Genomic DNA, 15,803 nt, shown 5'->3' with positions numbered 1-15,803 from the left:
TCAAAGGAAAGCCCAGCTTTCGGGGTGAGCCAGGTGATGGGCACAAGCCCAGGAAGCGGGCAACCTGGCAGCAGAACCGGCACCGGAATCTTGAACAGCTGATGGATCGCTACAGACAGAGAGCATCCAAAGAGCAGCAACAGCAATACAGAGCAACCCTGAACTGCGTGGAGCTGACAATTTTCATTAAAACATGGCATTCAGTCATAAAAATATTTTGCGGTTCTAGTGAGCGCTTCATCCTCCCCTTCCAAATCCCCTGACACGGAGATAACACATCCCTTCAAGATGCATAATAGCGGAATAGAAAGATCTTTCACATTTCAAAGCTGTGTGCTGCAGTGTTCAGCCAGAGCTAAAGTGCTGATGAAGATTGGCCTGATAGTTTTCTGAATTCTGGGGATATTTCCAGAGCCAGAAGACCTGTTAGAAAGGCTGACAGATAAAGCAAAACCAGCTCCTTCATTCATCTCATGTGCAGGGTTCAAAGGAAAGACCCTATGAAAACGTTACGAAGCACTGATAATACAAACCTCATGAAAACGAAGGAGAAAGAAAATACCCAAGAAACAAAAAGCCTCCAGAAAGTCACATAATACAGAACTCAAACCCTGCAAAGTGGGTCTTTGAATACAAGATTGGCATAATACATTTCCAATCTTCAGTCATACAAAAATGTCTTTTTGCATATGAAAAGTCTTTGCAATTTTTACTATCATCACTATGAGCCTCAGATGCATTCTCTTTGATTTAGTAAACAATAAAAAAAGAAAAAATTCAAGTGTTTTCTACAGATGTGTAAAGATGCTTTTAAAAGAAATTATTGCTTCTTCCTCCATACCACTTGCAGAGGGAACTGCCATCCATAACTGCTTACATTTTCATTTGCTCTTTTTTTTCTTAAAAAAAACCCCAAACAAACAGCAAACCAAACACAAAACCCCCAAACCCCAACTCTTAGCCTGCCTGCCTGAGTCTTTCTGGGGAGAAAGCGAGGAAAGAAGGCCAGAAGAGAAAGGAAGGTTAAAAAAAAGAGGGGCAGTGGGGTATACTTAACGGGAGACTGTGCATCAAAGCAAATTAATAAATTAATAATACAAAGCATATGCTACTTCCAAATTGAGCCAGGGGGAACTATTAAGCATATTTCAAAAGGTATTGTGTTTTGAAACAACTGGAAAACGTGAGTTCTGTAGGCTTAGAGTTTCTCAAAGATCCAGTACTTTTAAAATTACTCAGATATTTAGTTGTTCGATATTTATTTTCTGAGGAATTATTTTTCCTCCTGTTTGCATTTATCTAGTGTTTGAAAGAGGTACGAAAAGGTTGCCCTGAAGAAAAGCAGTTCAGTTTTATGTTCCTTTACAGAAAAGGCATAAAATTGGAGCCTGAACTTACGTCCCAGCACAATCCCACAGAGGTGCCGGCAGCCCAGACCTCCCCTCACAGCACCAAGTCACTGGGGGCCTGTGGGATGCTCCGAGTGACACCCACAGCTCCCACCCGATTCTCGGCCTGCAAATGTCATGTTTGGGCAGGACACAAGGGGCCATCTGAAACAGAGGTGGCGAACAGCGAAGGGACCCCGTGCTTTCATGTTGCCCAAACGTCGCAGCCATTACTCAAGGAGCCTCGCCTGTGGTGTGACGGAAAGGCTGGACCATCTGCATTTTATGGTCACCCACACAAAGTAACTATTGTAGTTGTTTAACGTGTTTTCATTCCTTGATATGATATCTTAAAGCCTGAGCAGAGTTCAAGAAGCTCATTTAATTTTAATGTATTTTATCCCTCTAACCAGAACAATTTTTTCTTCAATTACCTTTAGCAGAAATCTAATCTAGCAAACAAGAACAGCAACAAAATATGTCATTACAAATGATTTTTACAATTCTGTTGCTGCTCTGATTTATTATGGTGTCAAGTTTTTCTAATTTTGTTTGCCGATTTCCTTTTAGAAAAAAAATGTGTCTTTGAATTTGCAGCAATTGCCAGCAACATGTATGTGAATATTCGGATGTAAAGAGACAATTTCAATAGCCATTTAAACAGAGTAAAATACCTGCTCGGATGCAGACAGTAATGAACTCAGGTCTGTTTACCAACGGTTTACAAAAAATAGTACAATGCTCTACAAGGCTATTACAACGTACAGCTGATAGCCAGAATTTAAAGTGGGATAAATACTTTCTGGCAAGGTCATAAAAGGAATCAATGCTGGAAATTTAGTCTTTCATCACAGAACTATACAGATAATTGCCAGGCAACAAAGAATATGTTGGCAATGACCATTTGTTCTGTCCTTTAAGAGATACGGGCGCATCCACAGTTGCAAATGCTGTAGCGCAAGAGCAAAGGGTCTGTGGTCGTAAATAGCTAATGCCGTGTACTCAGCATCTACTGGATTTACGTTTGAGTTGTGCATTTCTGCCTGGGTTGATCTGGACCTTGGATACAGATGGATGCTCTTCAGGGACCATGCAGCGTTGGTGCCCTCCTGGAGGTTGCCTCTCAGGTTAGACTGGGGCATGAAGGGACGATTCCACAATTTGCTTCAAAAGCACTGCCTTGACCCAAAACCAGACGCGGGGGAAAGCACTCCTACTGAGGAAGCTGGTCCTGCCCACCACCGCCGTGCCCTGCTGCGATGGGCGAGCCACCTCCACGGAGGCCGGCAGCACCCAGCGCCGCATTCCTCCTGGCCGCTCCTGCTGGGAGCGCAGCCCGCAGGACCCAAGCGGCCCAGGGCAGCAGGCACCTTGCTCGCTCCTTCCAGCCGGGCACAGGGACAGAGGGTCTCAGGCACCTCCGGCGAGCCCCCCATGCTTGGTCTCCCACAGGCCCCAAGTGCCACCCACAGTAGGCTGAGCAGTTTTGGGGACCAATTTTTGGACTGAGGATGGAGGAGCCAACCAGGCTGGCACTGAGCTCCTATCGCCCCCACTGTCAGAGCCAAACCCGGAGCATCTCTCCTCAGGCCACACACAATTAAAAGGAAGACTCTAAAGACCCCACCTCCTGGAGGTACGCATGCGGCTTCGAGTGGTTTTCCTGGCCTTGATTTCTGTTATTGTATCTCGACAAAACTGCAATAAAAATAACGTATCGACTTCCATTCCAGATCCAGAAGAAATACAGAATGCAAACCACCAGATATATTGCCTTTTCTTGAGATATAAATTTTGGTTCAAAAATGGATATTGATAAATAGAAAATATTTCATTGACTGATGGCAAGTTCTTTAAAATTTTACCCCACAGGAGAAGTCAAATATAGTACAGAGCATACAGCGGGGAAGGGGAGAAGGGAAGGCCATGGAAAGCTCCGGGAACCAGCTGCTTCCTCTGAGGCCGACACCACGTAGCAAGTACCCCTGGATGACATTCAACACTTACTGAAAAATGCTCTTCTAAAGCGCATCTACTCAAGGCCTCACACTATTTTGCCGTTACAGCTGCCATTTTACCCGCTTTTGAATTCTTCCAGCTTTATGCTGCCATTCAGCTCAGCTTAACCACAGGCAGCAGCGTTTCCCAGCCTTTGCAGTATTCAGTTCCAATTCACTCCAGTTAACTGTTCAAGTGCAATAAAACAAACAAAAAAGAAACCCCATAGTTTCTTTGGAGTTTTAAGTTATTTATTTTGTGTGATGACAAAAGCCAATGAGGAGGAATGCTGTGCCAATTGCTAAAACTGTGCAACACTTGCATGAATTTCCAGCAAAGAGCAACTCAGTTAAACAAAATCTGGTAATCGCTTTTTTGGTGACTTTATCGAAAACTCTTTGTATCAAATAAATCTTTGCTTTGAAAGATTGAGGAAAATGATTAATAAAATCAGCTGGAGCTTGAATTCCTTTTATTAAGAAATTCGTTTGATTTTATCAGGGCTAAAAATCAAAGTTGAAGTCCTGTTTCAGAGGAGTCTTTGTGTTTCTATTTTTTAAATTAAATTAGAATAATGCTTATCAAAATTTTACTTCAAGTGGTTGTCAGGAATAGTCTCTTTTCTTCCTCAAACCTCCAGAGGCTGATCCTAACTATCCAAGTTCGGTAAATAAGTTGTATAAACAGTGCCAGATAGTTTCCCGATGAATATAAATATTTTATATTCAGATAGCTTCTTTTATTTCTACCCAGGTATATCAAGGTCATTTTATTCTGTATTTGTTCATAAAACATTTGTTACTAGTCACACGGGAGGAGTACTGGCAAGGCAATACAGGCGGCTTTCCAGCAGAGGGGAAAAACAAAACCCCCATAAAGCATCTTAAGCACTCTAGGGTTTCTCCTTTGTTTATTCCCTAAGTGAAAACATGGGGTGGGAAGCCACGTTTCTCAACTATACTTGTTTTCCTTAAATCAGGTGAACACAAAGGCTTTAGGAAATGTTCTTGAGGAAAACAATTCATCCGTAGCCACCCTGCGCTCTCCGAAAGCTGAAACACGTGAGAGAAGGGCGACAGGAGGCCAGGGGGTACCGCAGCTTTCAGACCTGGAGCACGCCTGGGCTCTGCTTCTCCAGGAGAAGGGGGCATTACGCGCCGTGTGAAAGGAAAGGGCAAGAGCCGTGTTTTCTAGAGGCTCCACAATCACCTGGAAAAGTAAGTGCACGTTCGGCAAAGTAAAAGGGTCTTCCATGTCCCGCTTCTTGGTGACAAATCAGTTTTCCTACAAGTTTCCTTAATTAGGCAAAGCTTTTCACTTCATAAGCAGGCACCCTGGGCACGGGGTACCACAGCCTCCGGGGCTCGCGCATGCTATAGCAATCCAGTAGCTCTTCATGTGCAGTAAAGACACCGTTACATACTTCTCCATGGATATGCCGGCCTATGACTCACATGGGCACATCACAGTGATGATTTTTAAACCTTCAGAGAATAAAAAGCTAAAAGCCAACCGGACAGATTCTTTGGAAAGCAACAAGAAAACCTGAAGAAGATGTAGGCTACAGGGTTTTACTGCTAGTCTAATGTGGATTTTAACTGCCAAGCAGTGGGAGGGTAGTTTGCTTGCAAGCCACAAGCCAAGCATCCTGCTTAGACCTGCAATCTAGGAAACCATTGACTTCACACCCTATAAAGCCTCGGGATGGAGCACTGTGTCCTTCTGCTGCTAGAAATACTTATAATAAACACCACAGAAACCAGCTTCCAGTTACCTTTTGTTTAAGCTCAAATGCTAGGCAGCGGATGGAAATTTCTACCCACTTTTGAACTTGCTGTTCAGCCCTCCAGAGGGAGGTTCAGCATCTCCAGCATTTATCGCCCTCAAGACAGAGAGGCCCCTAGATGCCTTTTGTCCCTTCCAATTAAGTTACCTGCTGTGCTCCCCGCATACACGCAAGGAAATCTGCTAAAGCCACCGCTCCTCTCTGCTGCTTTCATGTTGCTCTCCGAGCAGCCATCACGCAGAGCAGGCCATATGTTGGCCTTTTTTCACTAAACTCAGTTTAATGCTCCCAGCCTTTTCTTAAAATACGCTGAGCAAAGATAGCGCAGAGGACATTTGGAAATGCCTGATGGCAAAGTGGGAGTGTTCCATCCCATTCTGCTCTGCACCGGGTGCGCGTGCGATACCGATGTCACTCCACGTTACAGATTTTTGTCATTAAAGATGGTTTGGTGGAGGGGGGAGGTCACATTTCCCTTCCCTTTGCCGTGGTGCTCTTCTAAAACTGTACGTGACATAGATAGGCTCTGAAATATAGCAGCATTCCCTATGATCTGGATGCAGTTAAACAGAAGAAAGCGGGTAGAGGCAATGAACGTGGAATTATGTAGGTATTCTGCCTTTCAAAAAGCAATCTGACCTTTCAATAAAGTGTCGCTTGTCACATTTTCAGCTATAGCTTGTAGCCACTGGTGATGAGCCTGACTTCTCCATTTTGCTTAAAGCGACCCAGAACACTCACGCGTCTCTGAATGCATCGTTATTGTACGGGAACTACCGAGAGCGCTGTCTTTCTTCTCCTAACTAGAGAAACTAAGCCCTGGTGAACATACATAATGCCAGGCTTGATGAGCTGGTGGTTTGAGGGTTTTTTAATCACAATTCCACCACTCTGAGCAAAATGAACTTTGAAGAAAATAATTTCATTCTAAAATGATATCGAGAATTTGTGGTTTTGAGGAAGGAAAAGCAAAAGAAAGTATAATTGTTATGGGTACTATTATGACATAACGTGACCCAACACATCATAAATTACATACTTATGAAATGGAGTTATGAGCTGGGCACTGTGTTTGACACGAGCGATCAATCAGACCTGCTCTGCAAGTGCCATATTAGCAAAGCAAACATTCTGGAAAAGCAGGGATTTAAATGTATTGAGAAACAGTTGCAGCATGTCTCAGCTATTTTATTTTTTAAGCTAGACTACAGGCAGGCTATAGCAGTGGGTTTAATGCCATGATTTGAACATGAAAGCCAACTGCCAGGTAAAATGAGAGATTATCTTTTGGCAACTGCCCTCTCCATTTCCTAAACTAAATGACCTTCAACCAGAGCAGCAGTGAAAATCACAGCAGTCTAATCTTAAATGTGAACCCTGTGGTGAAAGACCAGTGGTTCATATTATAAGTAGAATGCATAAATGCTTTGAATCATCGTCAGATTAGATGAAAAATGCCAGTGTGTTTAAAAAGAGCAGCTATTACACAAAGAAATGTAATAGAAAAAGGCTTAACAATGTCATAGAGACAGGCTAATGGGTTTCCCCATTTCTTTCAGATTCATGAAGATACTGTTTCCCTTGTTCACCTTCTCAATGCAGATAATTTTCTACAGATTATCTTTTCATCTGCCCTAATTAAAAAAAAATATGCATGCATTGGCTGCTACTTAAGAGAAAAAGTAATCACTTTAATTTCTGTATGCTAGCTTTGTGCTCCCCCCAACGATGACCTTACCTCTCCCATGATGTGCACCATACAAGACAAAGTCATTTCATGGACAACCGTCCTGTTCTCCTGAGTGCCAGCTGCAGTGACCTACTTTTACTTGCTTGCGAAGTAGTTTTAGGGCTTTCACCTGCCATCCCGACCAAACGTTTCAGGATAGCAGGAGTTTTTTTGGGTACCTCTGTTCAGCCTGGAAAACAGGAGGGCTCATCCTTGCAGTCCCCCAGTCTCTACTTCGCTCTGGGACACCCAAACCCTTCAGAGCTGCCAGGGAGTTTCAGCCAGCTGGAAATCGCTTCTCATTTCCTTGAATTATAACCCATCCACTGTGCAAACGAGGCAGCAGTCGATTATGTTTGTTGCAGTAACTGCAAAGAGCTCCCACCTTATGTGTTAGTGGAGACCAAGCCTCAGTGATTTTCCCTCTGCAACGGCTGTTGTTAAGCTGGCGGCTCCCCAGCCCCTTCCAGGTATGTTTTCCATGTAACAGCCTAAACTAGCAGACCTGATCCTAGTTGGCCAAGCAGAAGTCTTGATTTCACAGCCAACCCGAGGATTTACCAGGGGTAGCCATCTGCATTGGTGCTTTTACAAGAACGGTTCATTCTTTTTCCAAGTTAAGTGATCCCTGTACCTTTGGGGAGTTTGGGTTTGAAGGTCAGAGCAGAAGGCAGTGCTGGTTCCATGCTGCATCCCAAGGCATCCCAGCAGCTGGTGTGCAGCGGGGTCTCTCCTCCCTGCCCTCCCTCCTCAGATGTGCCTGCCTGCATCTGCCTCCTGCCTGCTAAAACTCTGCGGCAAGGAGAGCACTCATCCCTGTGTCAGGGGAGCAAATGTCCTTGTCCTCACATGTCCCTCTGAACACACCGACATCCCATCTTTAAGTCAGAGCATGAGCCAGTTTGGCACATGAAGGGCGGCAGCGGGTACCTGAGCGGTGCTTGCTACAAGTAAGAGAAACACAGGGCTGCCTTTTGTTGCCAGCTCTCTGCTGAATACATATACAATAAAATCACTCTGCTGAATACATATAAAATAAAAAAAAAAAAGAGAAAAAGGATTGTTCCAAAGCTTAATTTACAACAGCACATTAGTGACCAAATTAAGACTGAGCAGAGAACATGGCAAATCATTAAAATGCTAATGACACCACTAGAAGATATAAAGACCAAGGATGCCTGTTTTGTGTGTGGTTTGGTGATAGACACATTGACAGAGCTGATACTAAGCCACAATTGATGGTGCCTTTCTAATGTGATTTTAAACGCCTGCATTTTTTTCCGTAGGAGTTTTCTGTCTCTGCTCTGTGAAATATCATCCTTGTTGTTTCTGTACAATGTAATTTCCCTTAAGCACCCCAGCACGGAAGACAAAACTTTAGTGAAACCGAACTGCGCTGGGGATTTTCCCATACTGGCTGTATTTCTAGGGAAAAGCCGCTGCACAGAAAGGGCTGGCGGGAGCTGGGAAGCTCCTTACATTTCCCGACCCCAGAAAGGTCCCTGCTAAGGCAGGTTGAGATGGGATGTAAGCTCCGCAGAGGCAAAGCAGCACGGCGAATGCAGCGTAGGGTGGGCAAGGCCTGGAGCCAGGCCAGTGGAGACAGAGCTGGGTGCTGCGGGTCTGGGTGCTGCAGGTCTGGGTGCTGCAGGTCTGGGTGCTGCAGGTCTGGGTGCTGCAGGTCCGGGTGCTGCAGGTCCGGGTGCCTGCCCAGCTGCTCGGCGCCGCCGCGAGTCCAACGCGCTGCTGCAGCTTTGCACCGCAAGCAACGGAGAGCACAGCTACTTATCTCTGCACCGTCGAGCATTTGTGACTTAATGGCATCACATCTTCTACTTGGCATCTGATCTGATGCCACGCTGATTATACACTTGAGGCGAAAGCTCCTTCTGTGAGATTGCCGATTTCTTTAATGCAGGTCAATACATCATGGTCAACCAATGCATTACTTTCTAATCTGCTAGATACACAAGCTTGCCAGCCTTCAGGGCAGCCCTTGCCCAGGTGCTGCTGAGTGCTTGGAGGAATTCGGGTTTGAACAGAGCCCCAGAGAAACATCATCAACAGCAGAAAAAGGTGGCAGTAATTCCTTGTCCGGTACTTCTGGTTCAGTAGCACTGGAATACCGGTAGCCCTTTTCTCTTGGAGAGTGGCAAACTAGTAGGGGAGGTTCAGCATGGAAAGGACTAAAAAACCAGAGGAAAGTGAATCAGAATATCTGTGTACCTGTGGCTATCCTGCTGGCACGGGGGGCGATGGATGATGGCATGTGCTCAAGCCCCTGCTCCCCTCCAGGAGCACCTGCCTTCTCCAGACACTTCAGACCTGCAACCCCAACAGCCCCTGCCACTTGCAGTGACACCCATTAGATCACCTAATGAAGATGACTTCACCAATTCCTTTGACCCAGGCTGAAGGAAGACAGGAAATTTTAATCCAGCTGGGTCTGAGAGACCAAAACAGCAACCTGGTGTCAGGCAAAAGCCCTTTAGCTGCACATAACCACGGCACTACAGGACTTGCACCAAGTCGCACAAGTGCTTTATTCGTAGGACAAAGTAGGAATGCAGAAAGCTTTACTTCCCCATACTGATTCCCCGAGAAAATTACCTCCTAGTACTTCTTTATTTTCTTTGAAAGGAATTACACATATTTTTCTTCATTACAAAAGGCTAAATCTTTGTATCCTCCCAGCTTCAGTTAAACTCTCTGGTGTGGCAAGAGATAAAAGGTATTCAGAAATTAAAATATGTGACTTGTATAAATACATAATGAAACAATTGGCAAACATTACAAAAAATAATATCCCTACTGATACAATACAGAATCTGGAGTCCCTTTAATAAAACTAAGCATTTGGTTTCTGCAGAAGAGAAAGCTCCTAAGAGGCTTAACAGCATTAAGAGAAGAGAATAAACTATTGTTAACTTAATTTACTTAAAAAAAAAAAAAAAAGTTAATCCTACAACAGTAATTTATATTTTTCTGACTCAAAGGTGCTACTATGAGTCACTTTTGTTCCCAACACCACTTCAGTATAACGGAGCTCAGACCTGCCTACCACACCGCTGATTTATCAAGCTGTAAATTGTACACTCTTCAGTTTTACAGACCAGTCACTTAAAATCTTTGTGACGATGATCTGTGCTGGGAACGGGTCTAATTCCCCCCTCACCCCCCTTCTTTTTGGGAAAGCAGAAGAAACCATATGGCAAAACTACACACAAGCCTACCATAATTGTTCCAAAAAGCACAGGGGACTTTTCTCTTGCAGTCTTTTTAGGTTTTTTTAGTAATTGTAAAAGAGTTGTCAAATCCACTTTTTCAGCACTGTTGCTGAAAACATCACTAGCTTTTCCAAGGATACTTCAGCTGAGCAGTGATTTTGGCTTGAATTTGTTTGGCTTACAAAGACCCACAACCTGCCAAATGTCAATCTTTTTGCTTTTCGCTGTCAGAAATCACAACTAGTGATCATGGACTTTGTCATATTTCAAAGCATGAAATACCATTACAAGATGGATATTCAAACTTGGTGTGTGGCAACAGGCTTCACAGAGAGGAAAATATTTTTTTTACTGTTAGATTCACTGCTGCTCCTCACTTCCAGATCAGCTGGAATAAACATCTAGTTTGTCCACAGCATGAATTGAAATTGTAAATTAAATAGCTTCCTATTTGCTTCATCTTGAGCTACCATATAGACCCAGAAATTTATCGTATTTAAACACAAATTTCTCAAGCTATCCATGGTAGCTTTTAAGAGACACCAAAAGATATTGCACAAGTGTCACATTACTTTTCAGAGAGGAATGAAATATATTTAGTGGAATAATTTGCCGAGACTCAATTCAGAAAAATCATTGACAACAGACAAAAGCCGTCACAGCCACCCGACAGACGCACTGCATCTCAGCCCTGTCTCGTACCCGCCTGGTAGAGCTCCTTCTCTCGTGCCACAGCCTAGCACCTTGACGCTCCACAATAAGTGGTTTTTTGCCAAATATCTGCTCCGATTAAAGTGTCGGCAAAGCTGCTAGTGCTTTGTTAGCTATCCAGACGTTAACTGGGATCAGAAATCCTCAGCACCCCACATGGCAGGTTGGAGAGAAACCTCCTTGCCTGGGTCTGCCTTCCTGCCCCCCCCCGCGCGGAGCACAGCGTGCCCCGCCGCACGACGCACATCTCCCGCGTCCTGCTCACTGATCCAGGCAGCACACCAAGCTGGGTGCGGACCCCGAGTCACTGCAGGAATAACTCACTAAAGCAAGTCAGAAAAGAAATAAGCCCACGCTTCTGGCAAGCCATACACGAGTACAAGGATCTATTGCCACTAACAATGGCTTCTTCAGGACAAGTGGTAGGATGCTTTAAAAGCACTCAGTAGGTTGATTTAAGCTAAAAACATCCCTTGGCTGGGACACATGAGCCATTCTGACATGAACTGTGACACACAGCATGGTCCATTAGGGGTGTCTCCCCCGGCTGCACGTATTTGGACCAATGCTCATGAGGAGCAAAGGCGTTTTCCTGCTGACAGAGTTACCACGAATCCCATTTACATTGTTAGCATGCCAGGCGGGGGGACAGTGTTGCTTTTCTGAACTCTGGTCAGCCATCCCAGAGGTCCTCATTTGCTAACTTCCCCCCTTCCAAAAGAAAACATACTTGACAATACATCTAGCTTTTATCTCACAATCCCAATTCTTCCCTTCCTCTCATCTCACCGAAGGCATCCTACCACTTAGGTCATTTCAGCAACACTTTCATGGAGCATGAGACAGAGGAAGAGGAAAGGGGTGAGCCTTGTTACAACTTAAGTGCCACAGCCCTGGGCTTTAGATTTATTTTTATACTTTCGCAACAGAAGCCAGAAAAGGGGGAAAAGTTGGTGAGAAAGATTTTGGTATGGAACATTTCAAAATGCAAGTGAGATGTATCCTAAATTAAAAATAAAACAAAGTGCTTGCGTTGCTAAATAATGGAAAATGCTGACTTGGGGAAACAAAATCCTTTCTCTCCTAAAAGATGGGTATTACTTTGTAATATTTGAGAAAGATATAAATGTGTAGTTTCTTGAAAACATCGGTATTATTAAAGCTTATTATTAAAGTGTGACTGTGTAAGAAGGCAGAAACAGTCCTTTGGAAAAACGCTGTCGCAGGACAGCAACTGCACCAGGTGGCAAAGCTAGGTGAAGTCTGTGCATGTCGTCAGCTGCAGGGAAAAAGCCATTCCAGGGCTGCAAAGAGCCTGACACAACCACCGGCCACCAGGTTTGAGAAGTTCCTTTTACTCATGCTTAGTGTTTCAGATGATCCGTTTTATCAGTTGTAAAATTACAACATTTCTTCCTCCTTGACAAGCGAGGGAAAAAATTCCTAGCTCTCCTGAAGGCAATATGAAAAATGAATACACTGCTTCCTAAGCACCCACCTGCCTTCACAGTGATAATACCAACAATTACAATGGAAACAGGAAAAAAATACAGTTATGATGCTGCTCTTGTTTTGATTTAAATAGGACATTTATCAAAATAATAAGATGGCCATCAATGAGAACACCAGTTCTGTCTGCAGTCTTTCATTTCGCTTTATGAACAGATGTACTGCTTAGGCTGTTACACGTTAAGCAGAGACCAAAAGTCTTTGATCCTATCACTGGAAAAAGTATTTTTCTTCAATTATGGTTCCTTGCATTTCCATTTCTAATAGCCCACACAGCTGTATATTAAACAAAAAGCCATGAATCCCTTGACTAACTCAAACAAAAATGTTTCCTTTGCTGTATCCTAAAGATCTGGCTGTAACAGCTTCAACTTCCAAATTTCACCAAATTTGGTTACTAACATTTAGGGAAATGTCTCTCTCTGCACTCCAGTTCTAGCTCAGGACCCTTACAGGGGCTTTGTTTCCATAAGAATTTCTGAATTTATGTCTACATCAAAAAATCTTTCCTTAAAGGAAAGATAATTGAGATTAAACTTATATTTGACAACTTCCCAGGTGTGGTAATTTTGTAGGAGCTCAATTTACTTTAGGTACCTCATAAACAAAAAGAAAACACTTGCAGCTTCCCACATTAGAGATTCTGTTCTTTGAGTGCAGAAAATGCCTTAGGTTTTGAGCACAGAAAGTCTTAAACAAAGATAGGAAACAGTACTGCCCTTGATAAATGACACTTAGAAGAGTTGTGTGGATTTTTAACCCTTTCCTAAGCAAGAAAGATTAACTTAGTGACTTAGTTCATGAGCACAAGAAGAACAACATCCAAAATCGAGAAAGAACAGGCAAAGTTATTCTTCTAAACCCTTGAGCTATAGATTACAAGATTATAGATTACTAAGCTATAGATTACAAATATAAAACTCAAAGGAAACAGAACAGACCTTCAGTCGGCGAGAAGAAAGGAAAATTATCGCAGCCCGCACTTCCAGCACAAGGTCTCCATCTCTCCCGTTTCGGCCCTGGCCAGGCAGCCCTCCCCTGGGCTGGGGGACCCTCCTCAACAGCCTCAGCTCTCACCATTCACACAGTCACCTCCTGCACTTGGTTTCCTCCTCCTTGCTAACCAGCAGAGGCTCACCCAGGTGCATGTGTTTTCTTGTTTGGGCTTTGCCTGTTTGCTAAGGAAGCATCAACAGGATAAAGACAAATCGAAAGGGAAGCCAAAGCTGCCAGAGATAAATTGTGACTCCCACATGCTCATAGCACAGAGAAACTGGAAAGCCAAAATGATGATGTGATACTCACCTTTAAAAAAAAAAAAAAAAGTAAAAATCCCCACATTCCAAGAACATCTTATAGGAACACTCTACCCTGTCATCACACTAAAAAATTACATGTGCTCTCCTGGAGGGTCTTTTGAATCATAAGAAAAAGAGAAATGAAAGGGTTCAGTGAAGACTGGGGAAAAATAGAAAAGACTGCTCGTACAAAGTATTTTTTTTAAAAAAAACAACCAAACAAACAACTACCCTATATTTTAAACAACCCCTGAGATTTTAGATGGAATAGTTTCATACTTTGACAATCATCTCACCTTTATTAACTTGTTGTGAAAGCGGAGGATGAATTAGCACGTCGTATCAGGCTGCACTGGGGAAGTTTCCAGATCAGACTCTCCCAATGGCCCCTTTAGCCCTCCTTGGGCACCCCGGTACAGCGCTGTGCACAGAAGGTTCCCAGCGGGTCTCGCCCTGTGGGGACACTAGCCAGAGAAGAGACCTGGTGACACTCCAGTGGTGGTCAGAGCAGATGTCCAAGCTGTGGAGAAAAACCAAAGACAGCTCAAACCCAATTGCTGGGAGCTCAGATCACCTGCAGCTGAGGAGCCAGTCCGAGAAGTTTTGCCAACATTGACCCATATTGGCATCAGCGGTGGTCCCTTTTGGCTGGGTGTATCCCAACGCATGGTAACTCCTGCCTGAGCTGACGGCCTGGCTGGAGCTCCTGCCATAGGGAATTTGCCCAGGAGAGCCCTGGAGAGGGCTGGGCATGGTGCTGGACTCCCACTCCTCTGCCCTACCTGGCTGGTGCAACAGGGCTGAGGGACTGGTGTGGGTGCCGAAAATGAGCACATCTCCGGGGGCTCTGCGTTTATGCCAGGGCTTTCCTGTCGCTGGGGATGGGGAGGCGCAAGGGGGGCACATCCAGCTGTTACAGCCTCCTCTGCAACACCGCGCACCTCGGAGGCACTCAGGAGGCACTCCGCAAATGAATCTACAGCTAGCTTGCCCATCTTAAGAAGTTTTCCCCTTTTAAAAGTTATTTTCTTTTCTTTTTTTTTTTTTTTTTTTGTGAGCAGGATGAACATTAAACTGTGTCACGCCTAATTTTTACTTAATTCTGTCTGTTTAGAATTTACCTTGTTATAATTTCTTGCAGAAGGCACCTGCCTTTTTCTTCACTCCAGAAATGCATCCGCTATCTTAAATACAGACAAGTGCCCTTCTGTTCCAGCTTTCTTGGCAAGCTTGCTGAAAACTTCAGAACGAAAAATGAATGAATATGACACAGCGTAACACAGTGTTTCTGACGCCTTTCGGCGGTTCCCCCAGAAGCCCTCATGCGCCATCCCCAGGCTGAGGCCACACGCCGCGCCAGGCGAAAGCCACCTCCATTCTTATTTCTTGGAACAACCGTATCTTTACACACTGAAAATTTCATTTTGCTTTAAAGGCCCCTTCCCTGCTCCAGCCTCCAGAGACGATATGTTTTATCAGTCCAGCGTCAGCAAAGCGATAAAGGGTGCGGTGCTGCGGTGTGAGCCAACCGCCGAGCCTTGCTCAGCGGTGCAGCCGAGTGCCTCAGCGCTGGTGATTGAAAGCGGAAGCTTAATGGGGTGAATGCGAACAAAGAATTAGAATAAATGCCACCTTTTGAAATAGAAAGCAAGTGGCTAAATGGCTTGGGTGAGGCGGGAAAGCAGATGTAGGGCAGAAAAGCAGTGCTGCAAAGCCAGTCTGGATTTCAGATCACAGTTGAGTCATTTTGACGGCCAGTACACCGACAGCCTGCCTGGGTGGCCTCCTGCCTATCAGCAGGTGTGATGGCGAAAAAAACCACAGGCTTCTCTTGCAAGATCTGATTTATTTCAGCAAATGGTTCCTTTCTGGTCTCCTGAGCAAAGCTTCTTCTAATTAAGCATTTCGCATTAGAACATGCCACCCCAATTACCTGGACATATATCCTAATCTTCAGCCTGATATATTTTCAGGCTTTAACGGGATAAGCGTAATCATCTATGAAAGCTTGTGCCAGATAAAGGAGAAGGAAAGGGTTTTTCCTTTCCACATTTAAACCAGCTAGAAAGTCTTGGGAGAGTTCTTGTGCTGATGGCAAGCCAGTTGAACCATGAGAGCCCCACAGCAGCTCACATCACATCAAGGTACCAATGCGAC

General features: G+C 44.4%; 1 long non-coding RNA gene across 1 annotated transcript in view; it reads right to left on the bottom strand.

The window, feature by feature from the left end:
* The window catches only part of LOC121092887, a 33,366-nt gene extending 19,224 nt beyond the window's left edge, over positions 1–14,142 (bottom strand). The window contains exon 1 of the long non-coding RNA XR_005829415.1: positions 13,943–14,142. This is a non-coding gene — a long non-coding RNA (uncharacterized LOC121092887). The remainder of the gene's footprint in view (positions 1–13,942) is intronic.
* Between the last annotated feature and the right edge of the window lie 1,661 nt (positions 14,143–15,803).

The sequence above is a fragment of the Falco naumanni genome, chromosome 8 (assembly GCF_017639655.2).
Source record: "Falco naumanni isolate bFalNau1 chromosome 8, bFalNau1.pat, whole genome shotgun sequence".
Classification (NCBI taxonomy): Eukaryota; Metazoa; Chordata; class Aves; order Falconiformes; family Falconidae; genus Falco; species Falco naumanni.
Note: the sequence above shows the minus strand (reverse complement) of the source record. Positions and strands in the feature narration are given on the sequence as shown.